Raw genomic sequence first — 16,905 nt, forward strand, 5'->3', positions numbered from 1 at the left:
GTCAGCCAGTCTGACTGCCCACTGTTCTGCCCTCGTGGAAGAGCTCTGTTTCTTGTTCCTTAACAGCTTTACTGAGATATAACCCACATACCAATAAGTCACATACTAAAAATGCTCATTTCCATGATTTTGAGTATATTCACGGATCAGTGTAACCATTACCCCAGTCTATTTTAGAACACAGTCATTACCTCAAAAAGAAACTCTGTGTCCTTTAGCTGTCACCTTCCTTAGTTCCCTTTCCCGATCCAGATGCCTTATGATGGATCTCTCGTATCCAGTGTTCTTCTTAGACACATCTAAGGTAGATACTGGAAATGATTCTCTTCTGGGAGTCTGCCACCAAATTAACAGTTCACTTCCCATTATTGTCAGTGCCAGGGACTTAAGGATTACCTTAGATTCTGAGTAGATTGTTGGCAATAAAATCCCCTTCCTCATCTTTAACTCTATGTGCATTTGGAAGCAGTTACACATTTCGAGATCTTTTCAAGACCAATTTATTTCAAGCTTTTAATTAAAAAATTTTTAAATGTATTTCTGGGTGCTATAATGTACTCCATTGGTCTATGTGACTGTTCCTATGCCAATATCATTGTGATGCAGGGACTCAGCTCCCGCTCCCTGCACAAGAACGCAGGATGTGGTGAGGCCAAAAAGGAACACCAATGGAGCCGTAGATAGGGGAGTCATACCACTATATTCTCGATGGTGGTTGCGTTGGAGACACAGGTAGCAGGAGCCACACGATCTGCAATCTGCCGTCCGCCTTTCTACCAACCAACCCACCAACCAACACCCTAGCATAGCCATGGCAGTTATATTAGTGGCTAATGGCTAACCAGTAACAGCTGATGGCCACCCAGCCACAGCAGATGGCCATCTGATTACAGCTGATGGCCATCTAATAACCAAGACAGAACCTTTCCACGTGAGGCTGACAGCCTGGAAACTGCTCTCTGGGACTCTGTCCCCAAAATCATATTGTTTGATTATTATAGTTTTGTAAGGTAATTTGAAATCAGGAAGCGTGGAGGAGTTCTGGTCAAGATGGCAGAATAGATAAGTGCTGTGCTCGTCTTCTCTCATGACCACATCAAAATTATGACTAAACTACAGAACAACCATCATTGAGAATTGCCTGAAGTCCAACTGAACAGAAGTCTTATAACTAAGGATATATAGAAAAAGCCACTTTGAGATTGATAGGAGAGGTGGAGATGCAGAACTGGCTAATCCTACACCCATATGTGGCAGGAGATATATCAGGATGTATATCAGGAGGTATATCTCCGCTGTGGAGGTCCCCCTTAAGGAGCAAGGTATACCAGCCCCACACCAGGCTCCCCAGCCCAGGGTTCCAGTGTTGGGAAGTGAAGTCCCCACAACTTCTGGCTGTGAAAACCACTGGAGATTGTGTTTGAGTGAGACGGAGTGCTATCAGAGGCCTAGGTGTTCCTCTTAAAGGGCCCATGCACGAATTTACCCACTCACTCACTCTGAGCTCCAGCTCTGGGGCAGCAGCATGAAAAGAACCAAGGACACAGGAAGCAGAACTGAATTGTTTAGCTTCAGGGTGAGGGCAGGAGAGCCAGACAGAAGTGCTCTCCCAGACAGAAGTTCTCTCAGAAGCCATTGTTCCTTTGTTGAGCCCTCCCTGCAACCAGCATGCAGACACAGAAAGGAATCATATCTGAGTCTCTATCAACCTTACACCATTCACCCGACCCTGGTGATTTCCTGAGACCCCAACCCACCAAACTTGTGGGCTGACCCAAGCCACTTCCAGTGTCTTTTCCATCCAAATGGTCTATCTTGGCTCATGCTGAGGACTTTCCTAAAATCTCTCAAAGGTTCACAAACCCCAAACAAGTAGCATCTGGCCTTGGAGTGTGTGTACCTCTTGCTAAGCAGCCCCAAGCCTGGTGCTATGGCAGCTGGCCTCAGTTTGCTGCTTAGCTTCTCGTAGGCACCTCCAAGCCCAGTACAAGTGGCAACCATCTGCAGATCATTTTGTAGCTCATACCAAATGGCCCCAGGCAGAGCACAAACAGAAACAGAAATTTGTCTGCCCCAGAACCCCTCTCAGGATGCCCCAGAACCAACGCACCTGGTGGCCAGTCAGACCACACCAGAGCACCACCCAGTTACCCCCACAAAAGGATACATCCAAAGTGTAGAATGGTCAAACATCTCCCAAATGAAATATCAGAACAAAGATCCAGAAAAACAAACAAACAAACAAACAAACAAACAAACAAACAAACACTAAACAAAACAGAGACAAGCAATCTACCAGATACAGAGTTCAAAACAATGGTTATAAGGATGCTCAACGACCTCAGTGAGAACTTCAACAAAGAGCTAGAAAACATAAAAATGGAGATAAAAAACATGAAAAAGAACCAGTCAGAAATGAAGAATACAATAACTGAAATGAAGAATACATTAGAGGGAATCAACAATAGATAAGATGGAGCAAGGTGTGGGGACAGAGACCCAGAGAGCATTTTCCAGGTTCTCAGCCTCACATGGAAAGGTGCTGGCCCGGATAGTAGATGGTCATCAGCTGTGACTAGTTGGCGATCGACTGTTGGTTAGCCATTAGCCGCTGATATAACTGCCGTGGCTAAGCTAGCAAGTGCAGGGTGTGGCGGAGTGTGGATTGCGGATTCTGTGGCTCCTGCTTCCTGTGTCTCCAACCTCGCCACCAGCGAGAGTATAGTGGTATGGCTCCCTACCTATGGCTCCATGAGTGTTCCTTTTTGGCCTCACCATGTTCTACGTTCTTATGTGGGGAGCAGGACCAGAGGCCCCGCATGACTCCCTGCATGACACATGGCGCAGCAAGTAGGATACAGTGTCGGCCAGAATCCCTAAAGGAGTAATGGAGCAGTTTATATGTATGAAAGCTCAGTTTCGCGAGCAGGGTACGGTGCCGGCCAAAGCTCTCCAAAGGGCGGTGGAGCAGTTTGTGCGTATGGATACTCAGGCTCAGGAAGACCAGGAGGAGCAGCTACTGGAGAGCTGGATCCCCGTGAAAAGACTGGACGGTTCTCTGACCAGCATAGGCCGAAGAAAGCGAAGGTTATTGTGGCCCTGTGGGCTGGGAAGTTCTTGCTGAGGCAGCCTGGATGCAGGACTTGTAGTCCCAGGAGGAAATGCTTGCTGAGTCCTCCGTGGGAGATGAGGGTGAGGTCAAGGTCGTCCCTCACCCCCAGGACAGCCCTGGAGAATGACTATGGGCTATGGGGAATTGCCTTCTATCCCTAATTTAATGGACCACTTGACTGTTTGGGAACGTACCACCATGTAATGGAACTGGTGGATGTTTGCTTTTGTGTCTTGACCGGTCGCCATTGAGAATATGTAAGCACCTTGACTGTGAGTTGCTATTGTTCCAGCACGGTGCCCTGAGAGGCCCAGAGAGAGTGGCAGTGCCCTGAGAAACCTGGCTGAGCCCAGGAAGTCTGGCTGTGACTAGAGAGAGAGGCAGTGCCTTGAGAGCTCTGGCTGAGTCCAGGAAGTCTGGCTGAGCCCAGAGAGAGTGGCAGTGCCCTGAGAGCCCTGGCTGAGTCCAGGAAGTCTGGCTGAGCCCAGAGAGAGTGGCAGTGCCCTGAGAGGCCTTGGCTGTGCCTGGGGAGACTGTGCCTTGGCAGTGCCTATTCCTGAATGGATAAGAAAACAAAACCCTTACATATGTTACCTACAATAGTCTCACTTCAGTTCAAAAGACACACAGAGACTGAAAGTAAAGGGATAGAAAAAGTTATTTCATAAAAATGGAAATGGAAAAAAAAAAGCTGGAGAACCAATACTTATATCAGACAAAATAGACTTTAAAACAAAAGCTATAACAAGAGACAAAGACGGACCTAATAATCCCACTTCTGGGTATTTATTCAAAGAAACCCAAACACTACATCAAAAAGACATGTGCATCCATATATTCATTGCAGCATTATTTACAACAGCCAAGATAAAGAGGCAACCTGGGTGTCCATCCAGCTGATGAATGGATAAAGAAGAGGTAGTACATACATACAATGGAATATTACTCAGCCATAAAAAAAGAATGAAATCTTGCCATCTGCGACAACATGGACCTAGAGGGTATTGTGCTGAATGGAGTAAATCAGACAAAGACAAATGTCATAGGATTTCACTTATATGTGGAATCTAGAGAGCTAAACAAACAAAAACAAGCTCATAGATACAGAAAGCATTTGGATGGTTGCTGGGTGGTGGAGGTTGAGGGCTGTGTGAAGGGAGGAGAGGATTAAGAGTTACACATTGGTAATTACAAAATAGTCGTGGGGATGTATAGCATGGGGAATATAGTCAGTAGTATTATAATAACTATATGTATGATTCAGATGTGTATTGAATTTATTGGGGTAATCACTTCATAAGTTGCATTACTGCTTAATCATGTGTTGTATACTTGAAACTAATATAATATTGTTTGTCAACTGTAATTGAAAAATAAAAAATAAAAAAATAAAGAAACCAGGAAGTGTGCTGCTTCTAACTTTGTTCTTTCTCAGGATCGCTTTGGCTATTTGTATTCTTTTGTTGTTTCATATGAATTTTAGGATTGTTTTTCTGTATCGGTGAAAATGCCATTGGAATTTTGCATTAAATCTGTATATTGTTTTGAATTGTATGGCCATTTTAACAATATTAATTCTTCCAATCCATGAACACAAAAGTATCTTTTCCTTTATTTGTGTCTTCTTCTATTTCTTTCATCAGTGTTTTATTGTTATCAGTGTCCAGACTTTTAATCTCCATGGTTAAATTTATTCCTAAGTATTTTATTGTTTTTGATGCTATTGTAAATGGGGTCGTTTTCTTGATTTTTCTTTTCAGACAGATTGTTGTTGGTGTAAAGAAATGCAACTGATTGTTGTATGTTGATTTTGTATTCTGCAAGTTTACTGAAAGCTGGACCAAATGTGTGGTCCGAACTCTTCATTCCTCAGGGAGATGGAGTTGGAGATTCCCTCCGGATTGTAATGTGCTGTGGCAGGAGTAGGGTTTGCAGCCAGAGTGAATCTCAGTCTTTCCTACCCAACACTACTACTGATATTATATATATATTATAAATAATAATTTATAAAATTATAAAACATTTATAAAATTATACAAAATAATATATAATATCTACATATTATAAATAATAATTCGGTCTGATGATATACCCAAGGAAGTACAGACCTAACTACTGTACTGTTCTCAGAGGTGGATGCTACTCAGTATTGCTGCTACCGTGGGTACCAGGCATTCTCATTTCTAACTTCTTACCTCAACTTGTTTCACTGACATAAAACAGATCCTTTTATAGCTATTTCATACTGAACGTCTACTAATTAAGTTTACATGTGAAAGCTAGACTAAAAAGAACAAAATCGGGTGACTTTTCTCATCTTGTGCCCCTCTGTTATTCTTTTACTGCTTCTGCTACACAGTTTTTTAAAACAACGAAAGATTCAGGGTAGATCACCACCTTACTTAAACATCCATTTTCTGACCCTCATCACTCCTCTCCCTCTTGCTTCTGTAGAATGATACAAACTTCTTGTAAAGATTCTTTACTTCCGTTGGATCTGTATCTAAACTGGAGGAAACTTATTGATCCTGGTTATCATCCAACAGTGGAGTTGCCCTCTTAGGGATTCAGGATATTCAGTGAAAAAATACAGTTCTAAATACCGCTATTGAGGGGTTAGATTCTTCATCTCATATAAAATGCAGAGGACTTCCCTCATGAGACAATAAATAAGTATAATAATTTATCACAAACAATGCTTTTCAATAATCCTCTGCATTATTAAAAGAAGTAGACCAGAAAGGTGATTCAAGTCTCAAAAATTTTGTCTTATTTCTGCTAATAGTTGATATTTAGGAAGTAGGAAACCTAGAACATAAAATTTTCTTGTTTCATCCTTTACTAAATGAATATGAAACTACTAACCTCTGTAGCTATGGAGACAGATTTATAAATTAATTCCCTGATGATTTAGCTTGGGTTCCCTATAAGACAATGCTTGAGACAAAGGCTTCTGTGCTATTTCTTTATTGGGAGGTGGCAGGGAAGAAGAAAAAGCAAATATGAAGGGTACATTATAGAAATGGCCAAATCAGTTTGTTGGTCTTGCAGGATATCTCCTGATAATGATATAAAACTACTGCATCCAGGAGGAGCCAGTCCGTGGTGGTGAGGGGGAATTAACAATTTATCAGCAGGTTTCTTCCCATTTTCCTCTCCCATTGGTCCAAGTCTTCCCAACAGCACATTAGGTCCTCCACGCTTCTGGGTTGTGTTTCCTGGTCCCTCCATGCATCTACTGCGATTTCCAACTACCCAGGACACAAGTATGTGAACTCTTCTTGACAGTTGTTTTATCACAACAACAGCTTGAGCCATTTCAAGGACTGCTCTGGCCAGAGAAAAAGGGCAAATGAGTGAAGCTGGGAACACAGAGGTGGGAGGATATAGGTGAAAACATATGAATCTGGAGTGGCAGATAAGCTGGGTCCTGTACATTTAATCAATATTTCCACACTTAAAATGTAAATCCCACCCCTCTGTCTAAGGGTCAAACAGCACTTACCTTTGTCTTTTCATCCATTCATTTATTTATACCATCTTTCTTTCTTGCTTCACTTCTTGCTTTCTTTTTGTTATTTAGTCAGACAAGTAGCTTGATAAGCAATCATAGTGCTTCCTACTCCCAGCCGCTTTCAACGTGACACATGGCTAAGCATAAAATATTTATTCAAAGTTGAAGTACATTCCGGTTACTTGTAGATGGTTGATAAATACTATTTTTCAAAGTCACATACTGAGTACAATGTGAGTATTGGCTGCCTTTGTATTCATTCTGTGTACAAGCTCAATGGGGGAACAAAAGATAAAACTATCTAATTGGGTGAAGAACTGTCACATCCTTTATTTGAAAGAAACAACTGTTTTAACTATTATCTAGAATAAATAGTAATGAACTCTATCAAGTTCATTATGATTAAAAAAAGTTCAAAGTAAAACAGAAATAAAAGGATTCTAAGAAATTAACTAGAAAAATAATGGAGTGCTATTACCTTTCAGAAACCTATTAGTCAAGCAGATATAAGGTAAGAATTAAAAGAGAGAAAATTAAAAACACCAGGATTAAATGGAGTTTAACATATTATCTAAAACTTGAGCAATTTTTGTTGTTTGAAGCTCCTTTTTATATGATTTAATTGTCTTTTCCTTCATAGCAAGTACCTGAAGTGGAGAATTTAATTCAAAGTCAGCAAATTCATTTTGAAAGGGCCGATAATAAATATTTCAGATGTTGGCGGGTCACACACAGTCTCTATCATATGTTCTTATTTGTTTGCTTCCTTGCAACCATTTAAAAATTTAAAACTATCCTCAACTCACTGATTTGTACAATAACAGGTTGTAGATAATCATTTCACAACGTATATCAAAATATCACATTGTACACCTTAAGACTATACAATTTTATTTATTAATTATACCTCAATAAAACTAGATATAATAATAATAGTTTGCCATTATTCTTCTTTTAAATGTAAAAGCCATACTTGGCTCACCAGGCTATACAAACACATATTTTATAATCTGATCTGTTATTTTTTCTCTCTCTATGCTTCAGCTTTGGTATTTTCTATTGTTCTGTGTCAAAACTAATTCGGTAATCTGCTATATCTGAGCTGCTGTTAAATTTGTCCAATGAGTTCTTTTTTTTAATACTGTTTTTTATTATTTTTAAAACTTTTATTTATTTTAAGTGTGTTTTTCCAGGACCCATCAACTCTAAGTCAAGTAGTTGTTTCAATCTAGTTGTGGAGGGCGCAGCTCACAGTGGCCCATGAGGGGATCGAACCAACTGAGCTAACCGGCCACCCCCAAATGAGTTCTTGATTTTATACATTTTATGTTAAGTTCTAAAATGTACATTTGATTACATGTTTATAGTTCACAGTCCTCAGTTAAAATTCTTCATCATTCATCATTTTCATATATCTTGCTCATTGTTCTCTTTAACCTAGTTACGATAGGTGCTATAAAGTCCTTATCTGCTAACATCAATGTCTGGATTATCTTGGTGTCTGTACTTTTATTACTTGTTTTTATTTCTTTTTTTTTTTTTTAAATACTTTTTTTTTTTTTTTAAAGATTTTATTGGGGAAGGGGAACAGGAGTTTATTGGGGAACAGTGTGTACTTCCAGGACTTTTTCCAAGTCAAGTTGTTGTCCTTTCAGTCTTAGTTGGGGAGGGCGCAGCTCAGCTCCAGGTCCAGTTGCCGTTGCTAATCGCAGGGGGCACAGCCCACCATCCCTTGTGGGACTCGAGGAATTGAACTGGCAACCTTGTGGTTGAGAGCCCACTGGCCCATGTGGGAATCGAACCGCCAGCCTTCGGAGTTAGGAGCATGGAGCTCCAACAGCCTGAGCCACCAGGCTGGCCAGGGGTTTATTTTTGAGGTGATGAAAGTGCTGTAAAATTTATTGTGGTGATGGTTGCAGAACTCTGTGAATATGCTAAAAGCCATTGAATTGTATACTTTAAATGGATGAATTGTATGATATGTGAGTTATATCTCAATAAATCTGTTTTGATTTGTTTTTAAGATAGTTGGATAGGGGTTGGTTGCAGGTAGCAGAATGTCACCAAAATAGGATGAAAGAGGCGTGAGATACAGGTCATTGGGGGGTGGGCAGGACTACACTCTGAGTAGATATGACTGATGCAGAAGAGGTAGCAAGAGTTCATGTGTGAAGTGCCCGCAAAGTTAATTTTTAATACATGAGCATTAGCAATGGTTGTAGGTGACTATGTGAAACCTTTTAATGGACAAGGAGTGATTACAGGAATATCCTAGTCAGTTCCATTACTGGGAATCTATTTTGGTCTTAATGAGCACATCCCATCAGGAAGCTCTACTTTCTCAAGGTTCACACCAAGGAGTCTCAATCTCAGCATTGTTGACATCTGGAGCTGGAGAATTCTTTGTTACATGGGTTTGTAGTACGATGTTTAGCAGCATTGCTGGCTTCTACCTACTAGATGGCAATAGCAACTCCCCACTCCTCCCGCTTAGGACAAACAAAAATGTCTCCAGACATTTCCTGCAGGCCCAAATCATTTTTAGTTGAGAACCGTTGATTTATATGTAGGCGTTTATAGGGTAGGAACAAGTGGTTTGCTGGTAAATGTTTGACAGCCAGCTCTCTTGGTACTGTTTGCCAATTTCCATGGTGTAAACAGTCCCTCAGTGGCTCATTTCAAGCTACAAGTGCCATCAACTTGCTTGCAAAACTCCTACAGATTTAACAATCAGCTTTAGCAAGCTGATATAAGCCAGCTTCAGCACATTACAGAGAGGGATTTGCAGGGCTTGAGTGAACAAAACATTCCATCTCGGGGTACATGAGACGGCAATGTCAAAATGATCCCTGGGGCCAGGGTCCTAGCAAACAGGAATAGGTACAGAGCTACATCTTTTGTGGTCTCCTTCCCTTTCATTGTGGATCTTGCTGCCTATTCTCTACCTTCTTCTCTATCGAGTTCTAAGGAGATTTGCTTTCCTTGGAACTCCTCAAGAAAGCTGCTAGAACTGAAGTCTGAGATGGAAAAGCCTTTCTCATTCAGGCAAGACTGAACCGATGAGATTGTCTGTTTTCTCCCGCGCAGCCAAGCAGACAAATTGGGTTCAAGGCCTCCAGAGAAAGCCCTTGATAATGTAGACTCAAGGTCCTGGCAGATTTACGTCCCTCTTACATTGCTATTAGGTAATAAGTCAGCTGGATTGAACTTTTGTAGCTTGAAATGGTCCAAAGAGTGCATCTAGGGTAGGGTACATGCAGTATGCTTCACATGGCTATGTAGAATTTTAGACAAGGGTCAACCAAATCCCTGTGTAATGAGAGGAAACATGGTGATTGACACGTGAAGTTAGAGAGTAGAGCTTTTAGAAATAATTTTGAAGATCAGTTGGTGTGCTGATTTTCCTGTAGGGTTCTTTGAGAATCAGGCCAGGTCGAGGCAAATTCTCAATTCTGAGTATGATGCCTTAGCATTTACAACTGTGAAATCTGCTCTTATGTGATATATTGTATTATTATTAGACTGTTTAAATATCTTGAATGAAAGGTATTGGAATTGGCACTGGACGTGTACGCAAGTTTTTGATAAAATAGTACTGTAACTTTACCACTGATGACAAAAAATTATAAAAATGGCAATTAGTTTTACACTAAAATATCAATTCAAGTAGGAGAAAAAAATCACCTATAAAATTTATCAGTTGCTATACCATATCGAAGTCATGTAATAAAAGTAAAACCACTGCCATATAATCACAATTGTTTAGGACAATACAACTCAGAGCTGGATCCTTCTCATTTGGTTCTGACTTCTGGCATTTATCTTCACTTCCTTTGTGAATAGAGCCACACTGTTAAGTTCATTCATACATAAACTTCTTTAAGATTTCAAAGATTTCAGTTTATCCTTTTAATTCTGGCTCTTTTATTTAACAATTTTGCCAAGGAAAGTAGAAAATAAGTTTTGAGATAAATGTAAATACCTTACAGTATATACTGATTTTCACCTTTTAAACTCTTCTTTCCTTCCTTTTTTCCTTTCTTCCTTCCATCCTTCCTTCCTTCTGCTATTCAATCATTTGTTCGCATAGATATTTGAGTACCTACTTTGGTACCCAGCTCTGTGTTTGGTGCTAAGGAGACAGAGGCTATGAATGGATTTCATCCTCAACTTTGTGAGGCCACAGTCTCATGCAATAGACAGACAGCAAATAATATCATATTATAACAATCAAGAAATGAACACTAATTTGCAACAGAAGGAGATGGTGACAAACTCTCAGAGGGAAATCTGGGAAACTTTGGAGAAAGAGGTACTTAAAACCTGGTAGTTCCTCAAAGACTTAAACAGAATTACTACACGATCCAGCAATTCTATTCCTCCATATATACCCAAGAGAATTAAAAATATATTGTCCACACAAAAACTTGTACACAAATGTTCATAGCAGCATTATTCATTGTAGCCAAAAAGTGATAACAACCCAGATATACATCTACTGATAAATGGATGTATAAAATGTGTTATAGCCATACAATGGAATATTATTTGACAATAAGAAGGAATGTACTGACGCATGCTTCAACTCATGGATGAACCTTGAAAACATTATGCTAAGTGCAAAAAACCAGTCAGAAAAACCACATATTATATGATTCCATGTACACGAAATGTCTAGAATAGGTAAATCTATAGAAACAGAAAGTAGCTCAGGGCTGGCGGTGGGGGAGGGAGGTGATGGGTGACAGTTAAAAGGTACAGAGCTTTTTCGGGTGTAATTAAAGTGTTCTAAAATTGGTCATGTTTACACCGCTCTGGGAACATACTAAAAGCAATTTAATTGTACCTTAAATGGATGTTTTGTGTGATATGTAAGTTGTATCTTAATAAAGCTGTTTTTATATTACATCAGTCATATATGCCAAGTTCTAAGAATAATGAATGCCTGGCACATAGCAAGTGCTACATGAGAGTTAGGTACTATTATTTAAAATGAAATTTAAAATGAGACCATTTTTCACTTTCCAGGTTGGGAGACACTAAATAGTTTAGAATGTCCACAACCAATGAACTCTTCTACACTGTAGGTAGAAATGTAAATTTGTGCAGTTTCATTAGAGGACCCAGTGGATTTACTATTAAAATGATAAATGATAGATATTTATACTTTTTGACTGAATAACTTCAAAGAATTTGTCTTTGTTTATTATAACGTGGTTAATATTATCAAAAGAACTAAACAACTATTAATAGGTGTCTAGTTTAATAAATGATGGTATAACCATAGACGTAAATCTTACATGACCATAAAAAGAAAGAAACAAAGGGGCCCTACTGCTTGATCTCATCTCCAAGGCACATTATTAGGTGAAAAAATAAATTTCAGAACAGTGCTTACAATATGCTGACATTACTGTAAAAAATAAGCTGTGAATATGTGGATGAATATACACACATGCACACATTTACAAACACATTTATGCTTGTAAATGCATATAGACTTTTCTAGAAAGATACACAAGAAAGGGAACTAGTTGCTTCTGGAGAGAGATTAGAGCATTGGAAGTCTGCAGTTAGAGAAAGACTTATGTTTGCACACAATTTTGTACTGCTTGAAATTTTGTCTTTTGTGGTTTTATTTTGGTCAAGAGTATATTATAGCTTTTATAACGACAAATTCAATTAAAAGGAAGAAGAGAAGTATATAAGGCCAACAGAAAGCTTCAGTCAAATGAAGTTGTCCTCCATTTCCCTAACTGGATAGATTTGGTCCAAGTAGACTAGATCATGGCAAGGAGGGTGTGTGTGTGTGTGTGTGTGTGTGTGTGTGTGGTGTGTCTTCAAGTTTCATAATTACTAAATCTAGTGAAAATTTAAAATAAAATAATATCCTGCTTTCTCTCCCACTTAGCACTGGATCATCTTTTACTCAGGGTTATTAATTCACCTAACAACTATTGACTGAGAACCACCTAACTTCTCAGTCTGATGCTGTGGGAAGTACCACAGAGGTGAGAAGAGCAATACCTTCCTTCATTGTTATAAATAATTTAACAAAAGAAACAAGAAAAGTTCCAATAACAATACAAGAGCTTAATGATTACTCAAGTCAATTGTTTCAAACCCCTTAAAATACTTTTTTTTTTTTTTTGATATGTTACAGTGTCCCTAGGAAGACAGCAGGGGGCACTTCAAACATGTCTGTGCTGAGAGTCAGGTCCACTCCTGTCAGTCTAGGGCTTTGATGATTTGTCTGAAGTTATCTCAGAACATAAAGCCCTCCGCAAAAAACATTCATGGTCTTGCATAGTAAAGTCATTAACTAGGTCTGATAGAAAGTCTCCTTCGAGAACTTAAGTTTTTAAGTTTTTTTGGTGGGGGAAGGAGAAAAAAGCTACTTATAAATAAACATGGATTATAAATCCAGGTTATCTGTGGGACATTCTTTTTAGTTTGTATTAGCTGTCTACTAGGGAAGGCCGGAATCCTTCTCCCCCTTGGCCTGTTGTAGCTTCTCTGTGACAGCATCTGTCTCTCTGGTATGTTCTGACGTGTCCCCCTTACCATAATGCCTTGTTCCAGGACAGGCCATTGCAATACACTATTTTTTTTTTAAATTCACTTTAAAAAAATTTGTATATCTTTTATTTTTCTTCACTTTATTTAGACAAATCTTTTAATTCTGATATTAAAATATGATTTCCTTCTTTCTCTTTGTTTTTTGTTTCTTTTGTGTTTGGAAGAGGGGAGGGAATGAATATCCCCAAATCAAGAAAACCAAAATCCTTAGAATATGTCTGGATTATTTAACAACACACTTTTATTATTTGAAGCAGTTCTCTCCACACCTCACAATTCCTTCACCCCCAAAGCAAACCGGGTGAAGGAAGGAGACAGTAACAAATTGGCTAAATATAATATTTATTTGTACTTTAACTTTTCCAGAATAGGACACCCAACTTTATCAATGGAGAACTATATTCCCTCTGAGTTTAATTGTCCCTTGAACTGCTACTTGGAATTTTTTCAATTTAGCTTTGTTGGGTAAAGAATCAAAGAGGCCTGCAAGATCAATAGCTCCACTTAACTACCCAGTAGGGCAGCTCCTACAGCTATGACCTCATGCTTATCCCCACCCTGTCACATCCCATCTCCATCCGGACACAGCTGGCGCTCCTCCTTGTTTACAGTTTAAGGCCAGGATATAAGTGGGTAGCAGTGGAAAAGTCTATGGGAATTTTTAGTAAACATCTTGGTTTTGTTTTTTTCTTATTAAAAGTCAAAATATTTTAAAAACCTTTTTATATTTATGATTTTGTATTTGTAAATTTCATTTGTACCAGTAATGCTCTTTTCCTACATTAAACATAATTTTTGCGATAGACACCAGATACATTTCAGTACTGATGCTCTTTTAGAGCCCAGGCATTTCATCATAGCTCTGCATGTACAAAACACATCTGCTTCCCAGGCTTTTCCGGTTTGCAATTACAGCAACATTCTAACATAACACATCAAATACATTTTCCTCCTTTTCTGGGATCACTAAAGAAAAAAAACACTGTATGAATTGTGGTTAGTGTTATTTAATCTTCCTTGAATTTTATCTTCCCTCATCTGTACAATGGGAATATTATTAAGCTCACCGTGTTTTTGTAATGATTACATACAGAAAGGATTGAAAAGTGCCCAGTGTGTGCAAATAGCAAGCCCTCAATCTAAATAATAGATAGATACTTAGATAGATGATAGAGGACAGATAGATGATAGAAAGAGATGATAGATAGGAAGGAGGAGAAACAGAGAGAGAGAGAGAGTTTCCCTACATGTGGAGTTCTGGAGTTTCTGGCAGTCTCTTTAGGTATACACAATTAACTTTCTACTTACGTCATTTTAAACTCATACGAGGAGAAGACGTCCAGTCATGAGTACTGGTTTGCTGAACATCTATAAAAAGCTTAGCCTCTTTTAAACTGAAACTTTTTAAGTCTGTTACAAAGGAAATGTCAATTACAGAAACCGTCATACCTCACGGTGTGGGTGATCAAATAACCTTGCTGAAGCTTGGATGAGGCGCCTCGCTAACGCACATGCAGTCTGGACTTGGAGGTCATGTGAGCCTCTGCACGAGAACGCAGGCATCTGATCGCTCCGAGAAAAGCCAATCAGGAGAGCGCGCTGCCGCCACACCCACCGGCCCACCACCTGCCCTCGCATTGGAGCCAATCCATCTGCTTTTTCCAACAGGCTGAGCTGCTGTGAGTTAATTCTTCCTGGAAATCTCTGCAATTCGAATGCACATGCAGTGTAACACTAGAGGCCATGCCAAAACCGGTTTCATGTGTATATTTCATATTCATATATATGAAGAATTACTCTAACTCTTGATTGCTTTGAATTTGTTATCTGTTAACTTGAGAAATCATTTTAAACATATAGCAGACTTCCCTCAGGCAATCTTCTTGCAGTTCTCTGAAAGGCACAGAAGTGCTGATGGTTTGGTTGTCTTAGCAAATGATTTAAAAAAAAATTAATGTGTGAAAATAGACTGCATGAGTATTTTATTTAAGATAGTAGGCATTTTGCACTTTTGTTTATATGTCATTTAAACCTTGACCACACACAATTGTACTCACCTCGTGTCATTTTTTAAAATTAGACTTTACTATATAATTTTTGGAGGACTGTCACATCATAGTTACTCATCACCTGCATGGTCTGTTTTGCCACTTCTAAAGTTCTTTTGAGGGGATTAATTCTTGGCAGGTTTCAAAATTCCTCCACATGCTCTGTGAGATGAATGTGCACAACATATTGTTCAATAATTGCAAGACAATAATACAGGACAATATATTGTGTTGTGCCATTTAATGCATCAACTTAAAAATAGAATTCTATTCTATAGAATAACACACTTTGAATTATATGGGTATTATCAGGTGTATTTCATTTTTGAGAAAAACTTTAAATGTGAGCCTCGTTTAAATCATATGGACTTTCATCCTTCTAACATACAAATGAAGATTGTGTGTGTGTGTGTGTGACAGAGAGAGAGAGAGAAAGAGAGAGAGAGACAGAGAGAGAGAGAGAGAGAGAGAGAGAGAGAGAGAGAGAGAGAGATGGAGGGAGGGATGAGTAAAAGGAAGCAATAAAGATGTTCAGAGAAATAATCCAATATGGACAGTGAATTGAAGGTTTTTATTTTTGAATCTATTTCTCAGATATAAAGTGAAGAGTATAGAGTTAAACTGTCCTTTCTGACTAATGCAAATCCTTTATACTTAAAAAGACATTTGAGAGTATTCTGAGCATTTTGGCAAAAATACAAAACAAAACAAAACAAAAACAACAAAACAACAAAAAAACAATTTCCCACGTGATTTCATTATTCTTATTATTTTTACTTACATACCTTAATGCATCTGTGTTAATAGCTTTATTAAGATATAATTTACACACCATAAAGTTCACTCACTTAAAATGTACAAGTTAATGTTTTTTTAGTATGTTTACCCAGTGGTACAACCATTGCCATAACGTAATTTAAAACATTTTCATCACCATTCCCCCAAACTTCTCCATTCTCCACCCCCAACCTCATTCTCCAGCTCCAGGCAACCACCAATCTACTTTCTGTCTATAAGATTTGCCTATTTGTGGATATTTTATATAAATGGAATTAAATCGTACAATACGTGTCTTTTGTGACTGGCTTCTTTCACTTTGCATAACAATACAGTTTTAAATTATTTGACCTCAATATTCTGCCTCTGAGAATAAAATGTTATACTTGCATTCTTTGATGGGTTTGAGTATAATTTGCACGAGGCAAAACTTAGTAATCAGAGCAAGAAGGCTTTTCTCCACCACATCAGCTAATCCATTTTGCCAATGTTAACATACCAGATTGTTCAAGCGCAAGCTGCAGAAAACCGTGTGTTTGTGGATCCCTAAATTGATATTGTCCGGGAGAATTTTGGGGAAAAAACCCTGCAAGTTACAAACAGGGTCCATCAAAAGAGGAGTGGGTTTAAGCATCCCAAATGTAGTTTAACAGCTTTACTTGTCCTCCGTGGAAAACTGGTGGTTGCGGAGTATTTAATATAAATCCACATAAACCTGTGTTTGGTGCTTGTACAGGGGGCCCTGGAGAGCCAGACCCCTTAGGAAAAGCAAGTAGGAAACACAGTGAAAGCAAAATTTCTCTCTGCCCTTTCCCCCTCTTCTCGCTGGCAGGGTTGATCCTCACTACAGTTTGCTCAAATATTTGGAAGTGAAT

The 16,905-nt window shown here is 38.8% G+C and overlaps 1 long non-coding RNA gene across 2 annotated transcripts in view; it reads right to left on the minus strand.

Moving 5' to 3' along the window:
* The window catches only part of LOC117038019 (uncharacterized), a 46,104-nt gene extending 31,331 nt beyond the window's left edge, over positions 1-14,773 (minus strand). For both annotated transcript variants that reach the window (XR_004425602.1, XR_004425603.1), the window contains exon 1: positions 14,655-14,773. This is a non-coding gene — a long non-coding RNA (uncharacterized LOC117038019). The remainder of the gene's footprint in view (positions 1-14,654) is intronic.
* Positions 14,774-16,905: the final 2,132 nt, after the last annotated feature.

The sequence above is a fragment of the Rhinolophus ferrumequinum genome, chromosome 18, assembly GCF_004115265.2.
Source record: "Rhinolophus ferrumequinum isolate MPI-CBG mRhiFer1 chromosome 18, mRhiFer1_v1.p, whole genome shotgun sequence".
In the NCBI taxonomy this organism is placed as follows: Eukaryota; Metazoa; Chordata; class Mammalia; order Chiroptera; family Rhinolophidae; genus Rhinolophus; species Rhinolophus ferrumequinum.